The 21138-nt window shown below is 41.7% G+C and overlaps 1 pseudogene; it reads right to left on the bottom strand.

The window, feature by feature from the left end:
- Positions 1-4158: 4158 nt before the first annotated feature.
- LOC148028675 (uncharacterized) lies at positions 4159-19917 on the bottom strand (annotated as a pseudogene).
- Between the last annotated feature and the right edge of the window lie 1221 nt (positions 19918-21138).

Genomic DNA, 21138 nt, shown 5'->3' with positions numbered 1-21138 from the left:
TATAGTCTCGCAAAACTCTATGTATAGCATTCATCATATGAGCAACTGAGTTGGTGGCACCTTGAGGCAAGGTACACATCCTCACAAGACCAATAGGTGTCCGCATAGTGGTAATATCCCTGCTTTCCAAGGCAAGCTGAAACTAGTCATAACCAGAATACAAGTCACCTAGGGAATAGATGGCTCGTCCTGCAAAAGCCTCTGCAAACTCATCCACAACTGGACCTGTTCCCACATTCCTGATTGTCACTCTATTCACGGGCTGCATATCCTGAATAAATCTCAAGGTTCCATTCTTCTTTGGTACAGTAAACCACCTGTTAGAATAGGGCACAGAAGAGGGTTCCAAAATCCCCATCTTAATCTTCTCATTCAGCAACTCTATCAGCTTTGGCAAGTGTGCTTTAGGCACATGTATAGGACGTATATTCCATGGCACATGAGGGACAGTGAAGATGACCATAGGCGCAACCAATTAGGGACTAATGCAACCAATTTCATGAGGAAAGAAAGCAAATGCCTTGCCATGTCATCCAAGCATCGCGCCAAAACATTCTTTTTCCACTGGAAGCAAGAAATCATCATTTCCAATCTTCAATTCTGCAAGAGTTTCAACTGTAAATTTATGTCCAATATTTGCAGGATCTCTCAACATAGGCTGCTTCATAGCTTTTTCTATTTGCTCATCACTATAAGGAGGAAGCGGCCCTGCAACCGGCTTAATCTTCTTATCAACTGTTTTATACCTCGTATCAACCTTGGCATAAATCAGGCACTCTTTTCTTTGCTGCAATTTCTGCAAATTTTCAGCAACTCTCAACTCTGTTGGCTGAAGATTTCAGCCCTTTGCTCTATGGACTGCATGGGTACAGTCTGAAACTCTGTATGCTGAAATTTTCCAGCATTAAACTCTGTTGGCTGAATGGTTTTAGCTCTCTGCTCTGTGGACTGCCATGATGCAGCCTCATACTCTATATGCTGAATTTTTCTAGCATTTAACTCTGCTGGCTGAAAGGTTTCATCCCTCTGTAACTCTGAAAGTTGATCAAGCTCAGCCATAGATTCGATTTGCTGAATTTTCTTAGCCTCTGACTCTGTTTTCAGTATAAAATCAGAAATTTCCTGATACATATCCAAGGTTTGCACAGGTATGATCTTTGAACCCTTACATACATCAGTTTTCAGCATATTTTCCATCTCAGACAATGTATCTGCATAAGACATTTCTTCATATAGCCCATCCACATGCTCTTCTGCTTGCAAAATACCTACAGTCTTCAACTCTTTCACCTTACCAATGTACTACCTGGTAGCTCTAGACAAATCTGAAATTTTCTGATAACTCACTGAACTATCTGAAGAAAAACCAACAAAATTAGTGGAGAAAGACTGGTTACCAGGAGGCGAGATCTCCTATTTTCTCTGCTCCGTACCACTGGCATCTCGCAAGACAGCGGTACCTAATGAAAATCCAACTCCTTCGCAGGTAGTGGTGCCTCACGCAAGGAGTCCCTGTCTCTCAGATGATTTACTCCAACAGTCATAAACTGAACAACTCGCATACCATCCTTACTGTGTATTCGTGCATAGGCTGAGCCGTCATCCATCACTTTCATCTCCATTCTTGCTTTTGTAATGAAAGGTTGTCCAAGAATAATCGGATAAGAGCAAGAATCCTGAACAAAGCAATGATAATCCTCTTCAACATTTCCAATATAAATTCTGATGCTCGGACAAGCAGCATACATATCACCAGAAGTATTGGCTGCTCTCATGCGCCAGCCATGCTCTGCATCCATAGGCCACTTGCCACTCTCATAAACACCTGGAGCAATAAGATTAATCTCGGAACCATGATCAACTAAAGCAACTAAAGGAATCTATTTCTCTCCAATCCTTGCCACCGTCTCAGTGGTTTCTCTAGCCCAATGACTGCGTGAAAAATGGCTGTGAGGAATGAGGATAGGGGTATCATCATCTTCATACTGCATAGGCTGAACTATTTTCTCCAACTGCGGATTGACAGAAGCATTTTCAACCATCACTGCATCATCATGCTCTTCCCCAAGAGCTCCATGCCATAACCCCTGTAAAGCAGGTCCTTCCATCGCATGTCATTTCCTCTGCAAAAGATCCTGCATCTGATCCTGTATTTCTCTTCTAGCAATCCCAAGAGCTTCTCCAACAGTAAAAGTGACTTCACTATTCAAAATTCTTTCATGAAAAATCTTACTCATATCCGTCTGTATATCAAGGTCTGACCAGAGCTTGAATCCTAGCTCCTTTCTTGGTTGTCTCTTTTATTTCATCTACTTGTGTCCCATAGGTTTTCCAGGACCTGATTGAGCTGGAGAACTCGTCATAGGTGGAGCTATAACAGGCGGTGAAACAAAGTCACCCCCTCTAGTCTTTTTGGAAGTGCTGAGACCCTCCTCATCTCTTCTTCTCTTTTCCTCAACCATGGCATCTAAACCCTGTGTTTTCGCCATATAAGCAAAAATAGAATACCTATCAACAGGAGAATCCCATCCCATTTCTCCTCAGATGCTGGAGCCCACACAAGTCATAGTGGATGCTTGAACTTTCCCTCTTCTCGCTATCTCCAAGGCAGAGGACCATAAGGCAGAGTCTCCATCTAATTTCTGCTCAAGCTGGACTCCATAAGCTGAAGCATCTCCTCTAACACTCACATAAGCTGATCCCGTAGCCATATCATCAACGAGCTTCTTCATGCCTCCCTTACCAAAGTTCGTATCAAGAGGAGCACTAGTCTCTGTCAGCCATATCTTCCCATCTTGTCCCCAAAACACTACATTCTTCTTACGCGCTTCCTGAAAAGCATCACAATCTCTGTAGTGTTGGTGCTCTGTACTATCACACCAAATACATCGTCTCCCTTTTCTTTGGCCAGCTGGAAAAGCAGTCATTGGAGCAGATGCTACAGCAGGTACTGACATAAGTTGCTCTTTTAACTTCCCAACTTCAGCTTTGACTGCCTCTATCATCAAATCTGCCAAGCCTTTAATAACATCATCTACAGATAAGGGCACTGGAGCAATAGGAACTGGTGGATTTACAATAGGAGTAGTAGGCTTAGGCATAGAACTTGCAGCAGGGGTAGAAGTAGAGGTCTCCAAGGATTTTTCAGAAGCAGATCCTATATTACGATGCAATCGTACTCTCTTGCGCTGCTTCTTAACAAGCGCATTCACAACATCAATGACATGTCTCCACTTGGTCTTTAAACCTGAATCAGTAGCTTGATCTTCCAAAAGATCATCCAACTTTTCCTATAAATCAGCATCAGCAACTTGTAAAAATAATTCCACTTTCTGCATCTCCAAAGCTTACTGCTCAGTTCCATCCAACTGATCATAGCGGCTCTCAAACTCTCGCAGAAGGGCGGTAACTGAAAGTCCCTTATTAGGCATAGAAACCCATGCTAAGAAATTCCTGCGGTTCATAAGACCTGTATCCTCCAGGAAATATTCATCTTTTAATGCCTTCTTAAACTCTGTCCAACCAGCATGTGTTCCTTGAATTTCTGAAATTCGGACTTCAAGCGCGCGAACCACGATCCGCAAGAAGTAGCGGCTCCAAATATCTCGAAAAACCTTTAAAAACTTCATCTTTTCTTCATACAAATGCAGGTAAGTTGAAACTTGTTGGCCGTTGAAATGCTTCATCTCCTGTTGGACAGCTTTCAAGGCATCCATGGCATCACTATCACGCTTCACATGAGCTTGCTGCTGCATATAGGTTGTAAATGACTGAAACAGATGCTTCATGACATTGTCATCTGTCATCTCTTCTTGTGAGTCTCCCATCTTCCTGAAAATTGACGCAGCGCTTTCATATCGGGTTCACTAGAAATGTCGTAGAGTTTGTGTAAGAGCTGTAGAACACGGGGTTCAAGATACAGCAAGGAAAGAAGGTAACAAGAAGATCTCAATTTTTGATGTCAAAGATCACTATATTGCTTGTCAAGTAAATTACAAGAGATCCATGAGTACTCATTCTGAACATCCAGCTTGTGCAGGAATTTGCATAAGCTAAGCATCCGTCAGCTACAAAGTTTTGATAAAGCTCTTTTCATAGACCAATGTTGAAGATTTATGGATATGAAGTCAAAATAAATGACAAAGCATTACAATCTGTTCACTGCTTTACAATAAAGCGTAAGAGCTTGCTTTTCAGGGCACCAAATAATTCAACCAGATTCAGGACTTCATCATAGACAGCTTGTTCAATCTCCAGGTCCAACGGATAAAACATCTGATAAGTGCATGCATACGCTCCAGACATGTATACTGTTCAGGTCAGCATAGCTGTAACCTATTGCAGAGAGATGCAGACCATAATGGCATATAAGGCACACTCTTGCATCCATTGCATCAAAACTTGTATCCATTTTCCTTGTTTGTATGGTATTCGTTATCCTGAAACGTCTAATACATTCCAAATCCACTCGATTCTTTAAGACTTTCAACACAATCCCATATTGAGCAAGGAGCTCTTGCCACACATTATCAACTGCATCATTCCTGTCTTGTAGACCATGGCATGCAGTCCTTAGAGCTTGCTTCACAGCCCTAATAGAAGCTTATCATGAGAAACAAAGATTTTACGTCTCTGTTCTTTGTACAGCTTTACTGCATTCTGCCCAAAGGGTAACCAGTCGATAGGTGCAACATTCACAGCCTCCGCATAGTTGAAGTCACATTTAAAACCAGCATGTTAAGCTCTGGGAAATGTCACAACAAATTCACCAGCCCTTTGCACTGTCCTATAATCAAAATAGATGGTGATTTAGAGGCGCAGCCGGGGCATTTGGCAATCTCCTCGTGTCACATGCACACCATGTTAGTGAAGAATCTGGCTAGCTTTTTTTTTTTTAGCGGAGGTGTCCACGATCTGCAGAGACGGGTCAATCTTGTGGGCCTTGAAGAGGATTGCGATCTCGACATTGAAGGGCGTGTAGTCGACAGAGAGGCGCCTGCACACGAGGATTTAGACTGACCGACCCTTCCATCAAAACTGGTCGCAATGATATCGCGCCTCTAGTTCTTGTCGTCTTAGTCTACTGTCCGAGCGGGAATCGTAGAGACGACAGTCTCGGATCCCTTCTACAAACGCCTATGTCACTCGCCTCCTTTGACTTCATAGCTTCTTCTTCATCGTTGTCTTTCTTCACTTCTACTGCGTTCCAAAATTCAATTGTTGCTTCTGATGCCGTTCGCTTTTTCGATAGGCTTCTTCCAGTTCTCCTCAGTAGCTCCCACTTTCCTCCTCTAGCATTGGTAGCAGATTCCGGAAAAGAGATAGTGAACCCAAAACGAAGACGTCACACCTGTCCCTTGGCATCCAAAAGCCTCCATCTCCCCCCCTCGATCAGCTCTCATTCTCATCAAGCTCCTCATCTCGATCATCTGCAGCTTACTTGATACTTGAAAGTGTCATTTCTCTGCACTTCGATCAGTTCCTTGGTTTCTTAAGTCCCTTCTGCGAAGATCATTGCGTGGATTAATGTTTTCCTTGTCCTGAATATCAAAGAGTTCTTTAGCCTGCTCGATGGCTTTCCTGTTTTATGCACCATGTCTGGGGAAGCCCTGTTCTCCTCGAAGACATCAACCATGACAACCAGCTTTCTTCTCGCTTTTCCCTCCGAAATTCCAACAGCCAGCTCCCGTATTAGATTCCGAAGTACCCCTGAAAGAGAGCTTCCCCCCAGTAAAGGCGATGGCGTAGTCCACCGGTTATAGCGGATTCCCCCAAAACAGGGGCAAGACGCTATGCCTCCTTTTTGCTTAACATCCCAAAATTCTGAACCAATATTTGATTGGATTGCTTGCAACACATAAGTGAACTCCTTGAGCTCACTCTCTATTGACTATGTGTGCCATGTGGAAAGTCCACATTTAATTTTGTCTTCAACACCATAACTGACTTTAAAAGGTGACCAGATCTTTTTGTTGAGGATTAATTTCTTTCTCAAGCCATGAACCTCATCTGTCAAATCTCTTACCAAGACATGTGGATATTGTTCTGATATCTCAACCAAAAGTGAATAGCTTGATAAGTTCAGAACCATAGAGAAATTCCCATCAAGTATCCGAAAGATTGCCTCGTGAACCTTCCTCTTTATTGGTAAATTCTGGAATTTGCTGGAGTGACCCTTGGAAATTTCGAACTGCATTGGGTTCAAGGTCCATTCCACCATGAGAAATAACCTCGTAGATTCCATACAATTTCCTTGTATCAAAATTGAATAAGAACAAGAGCGTGCCAGGGATAACCTGCTCCACCAGATCTCTTATTGCAAGTGACAAACCAAAAACCTTATATCACAAACACTCTTGCTTGGTTTGATTGTTACACCAGCAAACCAGGCCCAATAGCCATCCTTGTCGAAGCTTGACACGTTCTATGGGATGCAGTCTTTGAGACAGCTGCGGAGATTCCTCCCATCAAAGGCAAAGGCATATGAACCCTTCTTCTCCATGGCATGTAGTGCTAATGTATCTTCTTCAAAAATGATTTGCCCCACATATTACGTCGACCTTGTTCACGTGTAACCTCTATCTTCATAGCTTAAATGTCAGCTTCTACAAATCCATGATATCCTGCACTTTTCTTGGAGTTCATCATTGAAATTAACAGCTTGATAATGTCCTTTGGCATCAGTTTTTCATATTTTTCTGACACACACATAACATGCACACAAACTAAAACACACAAACACAAACACAGAAGTGGAGTATGTACATTGGATGCGGGTACTGAAAAGGACGGAAAGATAATGCAGCAATCACACACAATGAAACACACACGAAAAGATAACACAGATGCACAACAAAAATGGAGGTGTTTACGGCTCGGATGCACTGCAGCACGACACCATAACATAGACTAAATGAGAAACGATGATGGTCGTGATGCCCAAGATCGTGAGGTGTATCTTAATTAACATATCGTGCATCCTTGCAATTTATACAAGTTGGATTTTAGATGAAAGTGTCCCTTGTCCATAGAACATACAATGCTTCGACGAGTTTCAATTGGAGATCATTGACCAAGGGATCTCAGACTTTGAGCAAATGGTAAGAAAAGTGTGTATCAATTATGCTTTACATTCGCAAAGTAATTGGATATCATATACAAAAATATTAGACGTGCCCATGAAATTTATACAGAGAGGTGATGCTTCGTCCCAAGGAATGCACCTATTTTATGGCCCATTAGAAAGTTTGTGGGAACGCAATGGATGGATTGTGTGAGCTGGATACACCTATTGGAGGGCATATCGTAGACGATACCCTCGATACCAGAGGAGACAATGGGCCTTTCGAACCTTCCTCCAATCTTGGAACTTGAGATGGAGGCAATGATCGATGCATTAATACCCATGGATGCCGAGTCATATGATCCATTGAGAGAAGAAGTGTCTATACCATTATATGATGGGTGCCGAGTATCTCGGCTAAAGATGTCGCTTGCGCTCCTAAGTGTGCAAGAAAAGTAGGAGTGGAGCGATATGAGTGTGACTGTGTTATTCATATACATTCTGTGCTCCGTCGATTTCTTTACTCTATTATAAAATAAAAAACATTTCTTATGCTTTTTAACGCATCTTCTGATTTTTTTAAAGATTGCTAAAGTATCATATATTACCACTTGGAAGCACGATGCCAAAGTCCTGTGATGATGCATGATTGGTGTTACAAAAGCTTGGCATGGACTATAACAGCATCCATGCATGTGTTAATCATTGATTGTGTGCTATTTCGAGGAGACTATGTGTAGTGGGAGCTCATGCTCAAGTGCGAAGACCCACTGACTGCTTATTGCTTCAAGTGTTTCAAGCTAGCACAAATGGCTATCTCTCACCTAGCCACCAAGAGCTCTTTGATCCTATGTGCGTGTGTGAGCTTACCTTGATGCCCGAATGAGTAGTCTCCTCACTTAAGCAAGCCGGTAGCTCCATGACTTGAGATGCAAGCTCAAGCAACCTCAAGCCTCCACCTTCAAGCTCCATCCTCCATAGCCACGTGCAAGAAGAAGAAGAAGAAGAAGAAGAAGAAGAGAATGAGATAATGAAGAGCTTATTTCCCATGATCCCTCACCCTCACACACTCACTCTCTCACTCCCTCTCTCAAGCACACACAAGAAAGCAAGAAGGAGAGAAGAAGAAGAGATCTCTTTTGCCACGCACCAAAGAATTAGCTTTTCATTCACTTTTTGAGTTTATATACAAAACCCTAAATCCCTTAGGCACCTATCCCCTTTTTTACATGCTTGGGCATCTTGCCAAAGTCCTCTTTCTTCGTTCCTTTCTAGTTTTCTTATCTCTTCACCCATGTCCATTTAGACCTTACAAGTTGCACAAGAGGGAGCTTGACGCTCTTATAAAATGAATTACATTGTGCCCCGCACTTTCCTTGTGAGAGCATTGCTAGAATATTCGATACTTTTCTGTGTTCTTTCTAAGCACCTTGCTGGAATATTCAATGCTCTTCTTCATCTCTGAGAGCATCTTGCTAGAATCTTCGGTGCTCTCCTATGTTTTTTCTGAGCTTGCCTTCTCCTCCACTTTTCCTACTTGGGAAAAATGAGTTTCTTCATTCACTTTTTGACTTGGGCTTCCTTGGTCTTTCTTTGCTTCCTTTTGGTTGCGCAATCCTTGTCTGTGACATGTCTTGTATGATTGTAATATTATCCCCCTATGGAGACATGTCCAAAGTGTGGTGCTCACAGATATCGATAGGATTTGCAAGGGCAAACCATCCCTCAGAAGATTATTAGATATTTTCCACTTATACTGTGCATATGTCACATGTTTTATACATCGAGAATGGCAAGCTTGACAATGTGGCATGCACAAAATAGATCCACAGATGGAGACAAACCAATATCACTAGATTCATACGCATGGAGTCACATTAACTCCATCTTTCCGAGATTTGCATGAGAGCCAAGGAATCTTTGGCCCAGTATTGCTATGGATGGCATGAATCCATTTGGTCTCCACTCAACTTCTTACAATGTGTGGCATATAATTCTTGTTAAGTACAACATTTCGCTATGGTTTTCTACAAAGAAAGAACACCTGATCCTTAGCTTTCTCATTCTTGGGCACTACAAAGTCAAGAACATGGACTTCTACCTCTGTCCATTAATTGATGAGCTTAAGATTTTGTGGGAGGAGGTGGTTGTTGTGGAAGACATGAGCAAGCACGATGGTTGACAGTTTGCTAATATACAAGTCATTCTCATGTGGACCATGCATGATTTTCTAGGATTCATGGGTGGAGAGTGCTTAGGTAAGTGGGCTCGTTCAAGTTTGTGATACCTAACATATCTTGTTCAAGTTTGTGTTGACTAAATAAGGGTGTTGTGACAGGTCTAGTTACCTCTCTTAGGCTATTATGCATTTCCATTGTATGGGCCATAGTTAGACTCCGGAATAATATTATGAACCATGAAGAAGATGGTATATCAAGGACACACCACTTTCTTGCCGGAGGGTCATGAACTGAGAGAAGATTTTGTTAGATGATCTCCAACATCACAAATGAATGCCCAAAGCTAGTACGAGTTGAAAATAGTTCACAAGGAGTCACATTTAAGTAGAATGCGACGATTCTTGATTTTCTACGAGTTACCATATTGGACCCACTTGCAGAGATCAACTATTTTTTGGATCCCATGCATATTTTTAAGAATGTGGGTAGCTTATTAGGGGACCACATCAGAGAAAAGAGAGACACTGCAGGGACACAAATGGATTTGAAGGAGATAGACAAGATGGATGCACTTTGGCCACAATCGAGCACCAATGGTCACTTGCAACTACCTTGTGCTCCTTGGGTCTTGTCCACTAAAGAAGAGTGCATCGTGAAGCAAATTATTATGTCTATCCACATCCTAATGCGTATGATGCGTTTCCTTGGGTTTTCTTTCTATAAAGATGACAAGCTATTAGGGCTAAAATCCCATGATTGGTATAAGATATGTCAGGTTTTGTCTTGATGTTGGTTGCAACTAGCCTCAATATTTCACTATTTAGTGTCTACTCGATGTTCATAATACTTTTTCATTTGTGACAGTTTGTACTTCCGATCGCATCACGAGGTGCCTCACTCTAGAAATACATGAGACGATTTATAGGTTGCTGAGTTTAGTGCAATGGATCTCACACAAGGAGCTCAAGTTATACTCTATTGAATCCACAAGATAAGGAGCAGTAGAAGAGATGATGTGTCTCTTTGAGAAGTACCTACCCACAAGCACTCTCACGATACAAACTCACCTCCTGGTGCATCTCGTAGATGAAGTGGAGATTGTGGGACCTATCGATACACAATGGATGTTTTTCTTGGAGCCCTTCATGAAAACCTTGAAGGGCTTTGTGTGACAATGAGCTTGGCTAAAAGGTAGCATGGTTGAAGGTTGGCTAGTGTCAGAGGCATTAGTGCATATTTCAGAGTGGCTACTAACGGTGGATTCAGACAACAATATGCTATGGTCATTAAAAGACAATGATAGAATGATTGGAGATATGGTGGTTGGAAATGGAGTAGAAAAAAGGATGGATACTGCCATGGAGGAGAAAGTGAATCATTTTTGTATGTTGCATCATGTATCCATGGAGAAGTGGCTCGCTAGATATGAGGAGGCTAGAAAAGACCGAGAAGAAGCGCAATTGACTTTTCAATGCAATAAATGCCATCGTCCCATTTGATATCCTGAGAGAGCATGGAGGAGATGTTGCAGTTTATGTCTATGTGGTAGTTACATAGAGCTTTGATTGCAACTTCACATGAAGGGGTGAAGGTCTCTACTGAGGAGTAATGTGATCCACAAGTAATTGTGGTGTCATGGAAAAGTTTGAGCAAGAGAGTTGACGGCAGGCCATGGATTCGAATACCTGGTAGATGAGATGAAGCATTTTGGAAACTTGCAAAGTATTATCTTAGTGGATTACCGTGGCTTCTCCATGATTATATTTGACGTACAAAGGTTTAAAGTGGTGTTGGAAGGAGCTAGGGAAAGCGTTTGATGAGGTCCATTTGGATTTCTAAAATAGATTCCAAGAAAAGATTGATAGATCTACGCGACATGTTTGTCCTGCACAAGTCATTCTGAACAGGTGCATGACCTTTAAAAAAAATAAAAATCCATCACACAAAACAATCACAAATGTTGATTTACTCTTATATGTCATATTGAACATGTAATCATCTATCCAAATCCTTGACAACCTCAATGGTAGAATGTTGTGCTATCAACTCCTAAGAGTGCATGAGTGTATGATGAAAGTAATGCTCCAAGCATAGACAAGGAGAGTATGCAGATGGAGGGGTCAATATTCTGGAGGGTGGAGAGGGTGAAGAGGGCATAGAACATGTATAGCAAGGGAGACAAACACGGGGGTAATGTAGCAAAGAGGTAGGAGGCCGAGAATTTTTTGAGAATGAAGTGGACTCCTCTTTCTATGGTGACCTATCTATAGAACTTCTAGTGTATATTGGGCTCTATAGCTAGGAGGTTGACCTGGGGCCATAGGCCGAGTTGTATTTGCATCCGCTTACTCAATTCATTGATGATTCACTTTTAAGGGTACTTTAGTATATGCATTTTAATTAGCATCATTTTTTTGAGATTTATATTATCCTGCTTTACCTAAATATTGATTATGCTAATATTATTTTTTGTATGTGCAGGTTACTTTGACAATATCCAAAGAGCAAGATGAGTTGCGCGATGATCGACGATGAGGAGTTGTAGGAGATATTCACACGTATGTCTGTAGCTAGTTAGATGGCCCCATTCAGAGACATGGCAGACCAGGAGCTGTCACTGACATTGTCAAGTCACTTCGATTTCTAGTAGGATGAGGTCGACGCTCTAGACTGGCCCCAGATGGAGGGAGCAGTTCTAGGGGATATTGCAGAGATGTGGATGCTGTGAGCCCATGGTCGGTTGAGGGTTGCTACTCCTCACTCTTGTATTGGTTTTAGAGAGGGTGGCTCAGGTGACTATTCTGGAGGCAATGATGTAGTGTCTTTGTCTTGTTGATTTGGTTGGTACTTATCACCTCCAGGATTTGGGACATGCCTCTCACATTCTTGGTATGCGCATTAAGCACGATAGGCATTAGGGACTACTCTACCTCTCACAGAGGGAGTACATTCATAAAGTCCTTGAGCATTTCTGCATGCAAGATGTGAAGCCTATTGGCTATCCATTACCTTCTTATGTGAAGGTCTCACAAGCCGATTGTCCGTAGACAGATGAGCAGAGGGCCGAGATGGCCAAGATCCCTTATGCATCAGCCATGGGTAGTTTGATGTATGCCATGATAGCCACTCGTTCAAATATTTCCTTTGCAGTTGGTGTTGCGGCACGCTATATGGCTACACCTGGCAAGAAACATTGGGATTCCATAAAGGGTATCATGAGATAATTGAAAGGCACGACATATACATGTATTTGCTATGGCAGCCAGGATACAAGAGTTGTGGGGTACACAGACTTTGATTATGTAGGACATGCAGATAGTAGGAAGTCCACTTCTGGCTATGTATTCACCTATGCTAGAGGTTCTGTCTCTTGGATGTCCAGGTTTCAAAAGTGTACGCTCTCTCTACCACTGAGGTCAAGTATGTTGCAGTCACTGAGGCTTGCAAGGAGGCCACATGATTGGGCCGTTTGGTTCATGACCTTGGGATTGATTCTATACCTACGCTGCATTCGTATTCTATGAGTGCTATTCAGCTAGGTCTTCCATGTGAAGACGAAACACATTGAGATGAGGTATCATTTCATATGTGGGGTCGTGGAGGACAAGTTTGTTGACCTTATTAAGATCTCCACTAACAAAAATCCTACCGATCTACTCATGAAAAGCCTCATTACTGAGTGCTTTGCCTTCCTCAAGAGATTGATGGGCATTGGATAAGATGACATTTTTCCTCATCTTGTTGTACATGTGTACATTGTATTGTCTTTTCTTTTTCTTTTTCACTCCTCATTGGGACAGATTCTCCTTTAAGGGGGAGGTTGTTGGGGGTAAAGGCACCTTTGCCTAGCTGCCCATGTATTACTACACTGATAGTACCTGCCATTGCACATTGTAGATGGCAGGCGCCTGTCACTATCACTTTATTATTTATTCTTTTAGTGATAGTTTGAATAAAAGAAGGCCCGATCACACATTGTGATTGTTTGAATTCCCATTTGATCTCTCTCTTTTCCTTGCTCTTGCTATCCCGCCATAGCTCTTCCAAGCAAGCTTTGTTCCTTCTCTCCTTTCATGTGCAACATGGATCAGAATATTCCTTGAGGTTTCATCCTCTTTGCTAGCTAGAGGGTTGTTGCAAGGCATGTCATTTGGAAATTCCTAGCCAAACAACACCAATATGCTTAGATTCTACTCTTTAAAAATTTAATGCTATTAAATCCCAAGCAACTATAGCATTCCACTGTTTAATTGAGTTCGAGGCAAAACAAAAAACTTGGAAATAAAATAACTGAGGTGAATCTTCCCAACATGAGAGTCATACCTAAAAATATTTCATGTATTGAATCCATATGAACTAGTCCTCTCTGTTATGGGTGTCTAGGCTTAAATAGAGAAACCACATATGTGTTTTTAAGAAGCTACCTTTGGCTATCACAAATGATACATTAATTTTTTTTAGAAAAGCATGTTGAAACCCCTCGTGGAAGTATCTTCTCCATTTCAAAGGCATCAAAATGTACCATGACTAGTTTTTAGCCATTATACCAAATCTCTACCAAATCTATGATGCTCGTATTGTCATTGGACACAAATATTTCTTAATTTCCACTTTGTACTTTATGGCCTCCATGTCCTCATGAGCACCTCTACATGTTTTACATCCCATGAGAGATACCTACTAAAACATAATAGTTAATGACCAATGTTGCAATTAGGGGCGATTGTGATTGAAGTTTGGGCCTTTTAATTTTTGAGAGAAAAAGTATCTCAACCAATAGAGGGAGAGATATCATTATGGTGGAAATGAAGTTTTATAAATTTGAATTATTTTATTCCCATTTAAAAAATTAAATAGAAGATGTGAAATGTAGGTACTTTTGGAGCACTAATTTATGGAGGCACACAAAATAAGAGGTATAATTGATGCAAGTTGCCATGCTAAATGAAGATATTCCTTATCAGTCCCATAAACCTTTTTGTCTTCCAATCGTTTTCTTAAAATTCTTGAATAACACAACCAATTTTTTTCTCTCCATTGTAGTATCTCTATCATTTTCTTAAAAATCTCTAACAAATCTCTATCGTATTGTCACAATTTAAAGGCATATCATCCTCATCCTCATCCTCATACATAACCCTTGATAGCATATCATATAAATAGATTACCTTTACTTTAAATATGATTAAAATTTAGATTTTCCTTAATGTTAACAACTAAAGTTGGCTTTACATTGCTAGACTACAATAAATTGTGCATGCAAGTACATTTTGTGCCCTAAGGATGAGCATGATGCACACTCTTGCCACTCTTAAATTGTTGTCATGGAGGAATCGAAGTATCAAGAAATGTGTGAATGCTTGAGCTAACAAGGAGCAAAAGAGCTAAGAATTCAACCAATAAGCCCTCAATCAAATCCTGTCTCAGTGGTGTCACTCTTCACAATGGCCCCTAACTGACTACTACAAACCCATATCAAGGGCTAACTTATCCCTTATAGTAGGCTTGAGTTGCACAAAATATTGAGCCAATGGTCACTACAACATATACATGCTAGAACGACGTTTTCTTTATATATGAAAAATATCCCCATCGTCGGTATTAGCATCGCTACAAAAGCGTCACTATTTGCCTTGTTATTTTCATCGCTAATTTCGTCGATATTAGTGTCGCTATTTAGCGATGCTAATACCGATGAAATTAGCGACAAAAATAGTGACGATTACAGAGGAATTTTCGACGCTAATACTGACGATTCCAAAATTATTTTTCGACGCTGATACCGACGGTTGCAGAAAATATTTTTTTTTTGTGGCAGTGCTACAGATGCAGCCCTGCCACAGTTAGAGCCACACAGGGCTAAGATACAATTCCTGCTATCAAAGAAGTTAGACAATCAATCCCAAATAATGACAAGACTTTGCAAACAAGTACTTTCATGACATTAATTAACACAAATGTGTACTGCATTGATAAAGAAAATAATAGAACTTAAATTGAGAAGTGCTACTACGACAAAGCAAATATGGAGTCATGCTACAACATAGAAGTTCGAATCATATACACTTAGCTATTACATATGGAGGATAGAGGCCATAAGGCCTTACATAATACAAGATGGGGAGTAATCCTATGTAGCCTAATATGCTCTCTACGACTCATCTGCATCAGAAAACTCCTCTCCCTATAGTGGCATATCGAAGGGTCTGCAACAGCAAATACATATATAATTGTGAGTACCAAATACAAAATGACATATAATGACAGATGTCTCAAATTAGGAATGATATTTATTACTACTTACCGATCCTCCACGAGCATAGAGCTTCTCGATCAGGGTACTCAAGCCATGCTTCTCCCCGTATGTCACCTCTAGTGCAGTCGGGTCGCGAGGGTCACGATTCGTAAAACCTTGCTGTGGCACACAAACATTGAAAAACAACATACTTGAGATTCATATTCGAAATACATACATCAACATGGATGTCATTAAATTAGAGTACTCTACCCTATTAATACTTACAAAATCTGCCAGGAATGTTGCATGGCCGCCGCTATCAAGGTGATGCACCGATCCTGCATCCTTCTGCTGCTTCCACTTGTCTGGAGTGGATGTCACCTCATCCTGGAGATTACTCCAGTCCTCTGTATCCAGCCACTCCGGCTTCGATTTGCCCTGCTTGACTACTTCGCGTGCATCAGACCGCCTATGCGACTGATAGGCATGCATACACGTCATCATCCACCCTCTTGAAAATCTATCATTGCTAGAGGGCTGAGGGAACTCTCAATATAATGTATCGATTATGTGCTCCTTGCTGGCATCTGGGATCTCCTTCCACTTGTCTATAATGTTGTGCTGAAATACTTGTTGGCACAACTCATGCATCCTAGAGATGACAGCTTTTCCATGATCATTCATGTATAAATGGTCAGAGGCCTTATCTATGAGATACAAGTAACCTGCAAGATTTTGCAAATGGGTACTTTCATGACATTAATACAAAATATGTCAAACACAACTTGAATTGATAAGTGAAGGAGTGGGAGCAGTAGACGTCTGCCCGCCACCACTAGTGAAAGACGGTGTCGACTCCCTGATGGTAGTGCTAGTGGGAGAGACTACATCTGTATCCCCACAAATGGAGCTGCCTCCTCCTCGACTACGTGACTCTGAAGCAAAGCGAGACGTGCAACTGCGTCTACTGGAGACCGATGCATCGGACCGTCTAGAGTCTGCCGATCGTGCTAAGGTGGAACGGGAAAGCTGTGCATCGGCTCTATCTCTGACCCGTACTAGTTGCTCCGGTGAGAAATGCACTAGCATCGTGTCAATGCCATCATCTGTAAAATCGTGACTCATCCTGTCGTCCGTGCCCAAATCCTAAACCTGCACATACAAGGAGAAATAATAATATTAGATAACAAATTGCAAGACATAATAAAACTAAGACTTAATTAGCAAGACTTTATTTTAAAATAATAATAATAATTAGATAATACAAAACACCATACTCCAAAAACATACAAACTGTCCTAACCAATTTGCAAAAATTGGCATTGCTGTAGTGGGAGGAACATTTTGATTGAGTCACTTTTGTTTATGGTTTCACAATCTCATCTTGACATAGCTTGGTATACACCGGGAGATCTATACAAAATTCTCCACAAAATGAGGACTCTGCTTCATTTTCAAAAAACCCATCCTCTATCTCCTCTATCTCCATAGGTGAGATGTCTTGGTCCTCCATGCGGTTCATCCTAGTTTCTTGTATGCCTTCTGTCATTGCTGCTATTAAAGGTGTCTCTTCTACGATCGGTACGGGGGTTCTGGCAAACACGGGGATACTCCTAGATGTCATGGGAATGACATATCACCATTGAGGTTGTTGCGGATTAGGGAAAAAGATGACCTGATCCATATTACGATTAATATAAAAGTCCACTTTGAGATTGCTAAAGCGCGTCAAGTATTAGGGACTCTTACTTGCTCACAGTGATTTGGCAAAACAAATGTATCACTCAAATCGGTCCACTTCTTCGTTGAGTCAATCTCAACAAAGCCACTTGGCCCTCGCTGAATAGTTGCACCTGCTCCTTCGAGAGTAACCTTGAACCATTGCACATCAAATATGGTCACGGAGAAAATTCGATAGTCCACTGCAAGGATACTCTGTAAACATCCAAAATACTCCATCTCTGCAACTACACGGTTTGGATCTGTGGCACATCCTTGGCTTTCCTGCTCAAACATTGCCATCACTCCACAGTCCATTATCGAGCGTAACTTGTCGATGTGCTCTACTCTGAAATGTCGTCCACGTGACCATGCTGCACTATGGACCTTATAATGGGAGAAGAACAAGCATATTAGTTGCCATTTGCAGTATAGATTGTAATTTCTTGGGATTGCATACCTTGGGATTGCATCCACGTGAGAAGTCCCACTCTTCTTCAGTAACTGTTTCTCCATCTTGAGATGCTTTGGTTAGGGCCTCATGTAGCCATCTAGTGGACATGAGTATAGGCATCTCCTTTAAGCCCTTCAGATATCGAATGGGCCATTGCCGCGTACTCCGTCGAAAGGCAGATCTTGCAGAATCTCGCTCAGCTCGAGCATCCTCATACCGTTGTAGCCACTTCTCCATCGTAGTGCTATGAAGCATACAAAATTGATTCACCTTGGACTTCTCCAAAAGACAAGTAGTCTCTATTGCCATGCATTTTGCGGATTCAATCAATGATGTGTGAATCTCTTTTTGGGAGACAAACTGAACCAACTCAGACAATTTGTAAATGGCTGTCCGTACCTTCGATGTCAGAGACCCCGCGATTGCGATCGGCAATATAAACTGTGAAAACCATGTAATTAAAATTGTGTATAAACAAACAGAGATTTTGAAATCTAATATGCAAAATCATGCCATATGCAGCCTCATACCGTACATACCTGACACATCTTATGCCAATCATGGGATTTGAGTCCTGTCAGTTGGTCATCCTTTGTGAATGCTGTCTTGAGAGAACGCATTAGGCTAGTCGGCGTGCGAAAGGACTTGATGTTTTCCTTTAATCGTCGCACTTCATTGCTAGAAAAAACCCAAGGAGTGCGCGGCAATTGCACTCGACCATCGACGCCACTTACGAGCCAATATGGTTCCATCTTTCCCACTGCTTTCAAATCCATCCTCACTCCTAGTGTGTCTCGCTGCCCAATGAGGTGGTCTCATAGCAAGCTACCCACATTCTTAAAAATGTGCATGGGATCTAAAAGGTGGTTAATTTTCAGATTTTTCCAATAAGTCAGCTCATAGAAAATTTGGAAGCCTTGCATTCCACTGGGAAGCGAGTCTTGGTCCACCATCCTGCGATCAAACCAGCTCAGTGCGTTCATTCTCGCAGGAGGGCGACCAAGAAATCCTTATCTCATGACATGACCCTCTGGCAAAAAAGCCTGATGTCCCTCAAATACCATCTTCTCCATAGATTTTGACATAACGAGAATCCAACCTTGGTCCACACAGAGGACATGCATGGTAACCTGACGTGACTAGCCCTGGAGAACACACATGTACAATGAGGCATGTCATAATACCAACATCGCTCAAAGAAAACTAGAAAAATAAGAAAACACACTTTACCAGAGCATTCTCCATAACCTCGAAAGTCATGCATGGTCCACATAACAATTTCCCTTATAGTTGCGGATCGCCTACCAATATGTTTGCTCATGTCCTCCACTACAATTCCCTCCCACAACTCCTTTAGCTCATCAATCAGTGGAGAGAGGTAGACATCCATATTCTTAACTTTGTATCGTCCAGGCACAAGCAAGCTAAGCAAAAGGTATCCTTTCTTGGTGGAAAGCCACGGCGGTATATTGTAGTTAACAAGGACCACGGGCCATACACTATAGGAGGTGGAACGTAAACCAAAAGGATTTACCCCATCCATGGCAAGACTGAATCATAGATTCCTTGCCTCCTTTGCAAAGTCAAGGAAAGTCTTGTCAATGTAATGCCATGCTTCAAAGTCAGCTGGTGTACGCTGTACACCATCAGTGGATCGATTTTCCGCATGCCGTGTAGTCAACTTTGCAAAACTCTTGGTCCGAAAAATGTGACGAACACGCGGTATCAGCGGAAAGTGCCTCAAAACCTTCTGTGGAACAGTCTGTCCTTGCAAGTCATTTCGATATCTCTTTGCACCGCACTTGGGACATGTGGTCAACAATTCAAACTCTCCCCGGAAGAGAACACAATCATTGGGGCAAGCATGAATGCAATTATAATCCATGCCTAGCTTTCGCAGCACTTGTCTTGCATCATCACGAGACTCAGGCATCGTGTTTTGGGTAGGCAAAATGTAAGATTTCCACGTTCGACAAATTGCAATGAAACACGTTATTAAAGTACTACATAGCACATTTTAATGGCTTTCAATAGACATCATAATATACCTGAATAGCTCTGTCACACTCGTATCGCTCCATCCATACTTAGTTTGTATGCTCAACAATGCAAGAAGTGTCTTCAAACGGGATACCCGACTCCCATCATACAATGGAATGGTAGCCTCCGCAATTAAAGGATCTTGGGATTCCGAGTCCGTCGGAAGCAATGATTCGATCATGTCCTCTAACTCGGGCTCCAAAAGAGTAAAAGGATCGTCCATGTCTCCAGCATTCTCACCCATAGAAGGGGGTTGAGAGTTATCACATTCTATGAGACAGTTAGTTATCTCAGACAGCATTTGTATAGAGCGCAGATGAACCCGTCTTACTGGACGAAAGAGATCTGCAAACTGCAATGTATCGACATGGCCCTGACCCTGTAAAGGACGTTAAGGAGCTAACTTCTAAGATAACCCCAAACTGTTATACTTAAATCAATTACATGTCATATAGTAATGAGAGATAACTTACCGCAATCTCGTAATTCAAGATTGCTTGGTCGATTATCTCAACTCGAAACTCTCCATACTGTTGCACATGCTCTATGGACAAACGACGTTCCCGACGAATGGCCAATTTGCATTGCGTGCATGGACAGGGGACACTTTGATTGAGCCAAGCCTCACGATCACCACCATGTTGGTCGTGAGTGCCAGACATCTTGACTGCGATGTAATGGAATGATAATTTAATAACGATTCTATATTGTATATTGGGACCACTCCACTATATATATTTCAGGTCTTTTTTTTTTAATTTTCGTACCTATCTCTTTGAGTTCGGCTCTAAACTTATCTATCTTTGAGGTCGGCTCTAAACTATGCTCACACACATACATTTTCGTACCTACATTACAAAGAATAAAAACCAACACAAGAAAAATTTTGAAAACACTCACTTCCATTTCTCTCTCTTTCAACACTTCCTAACCTACATTGCAAAGCAACACAAAGCAACACAAAGATCGAAGAGAAACCAACACTTTCTAACCTACATTGCAAAGCAAAACAAAGATTGTAAAGAAACCAAAACAGGGCATACCGTCGTGCTCTCTTCTTATTCCAGGACCTCTTCGTGCAAGCGACGCTCCTCTCCTTGCGTGCAGCTTGCGGCTTGCTTCCTTTCTCACCTCCCTTGCTCACCTCCCTCTCTTGATCACCTCCCTTTCTCTTTCTCTCCACCTTCACCCGCTCATTTGAAAGAAACGTTCGGGTTTTTGCGAAATATTACTACAGTAAGTCGTCGCTATTAGCGTCGCTATTTACGTCTAATAGCGACGTTTTTAGTGACGCTATCGAAATGTTTTCAAAAGCAAAGTCGCGACCACAGAGGTTCTTGAGAAATTCCAAGATAAAAGATTAATCAAGTGAGATTAGCTATGCAACAGTAAACTCCAAACTCTTCATATTGAATGCAAAGATTGTTGATTTAATATGCATCTG

This window comes from Lygodium microphyllum, chromosome 11 (genome assembly GCF_053477565.2).
Source record: "Lygodium microphyllum isolate KBCC chromosome 11, Lygodium_microphyllum_v1.1.10, whole genome shotgun sequence".
NCBI classification, from domain to species: Eukaryota; Viridiplantae; Streptophyta; class Polypodiopsida; order Schizaeales; family Lygodiaceae; genus Lygodium; species Lygodium microphyllum.
Note: the sequence above shows the minus strand (reverse complement) of the source record. Positions and strands in the feature narration are given on the sequence as shown.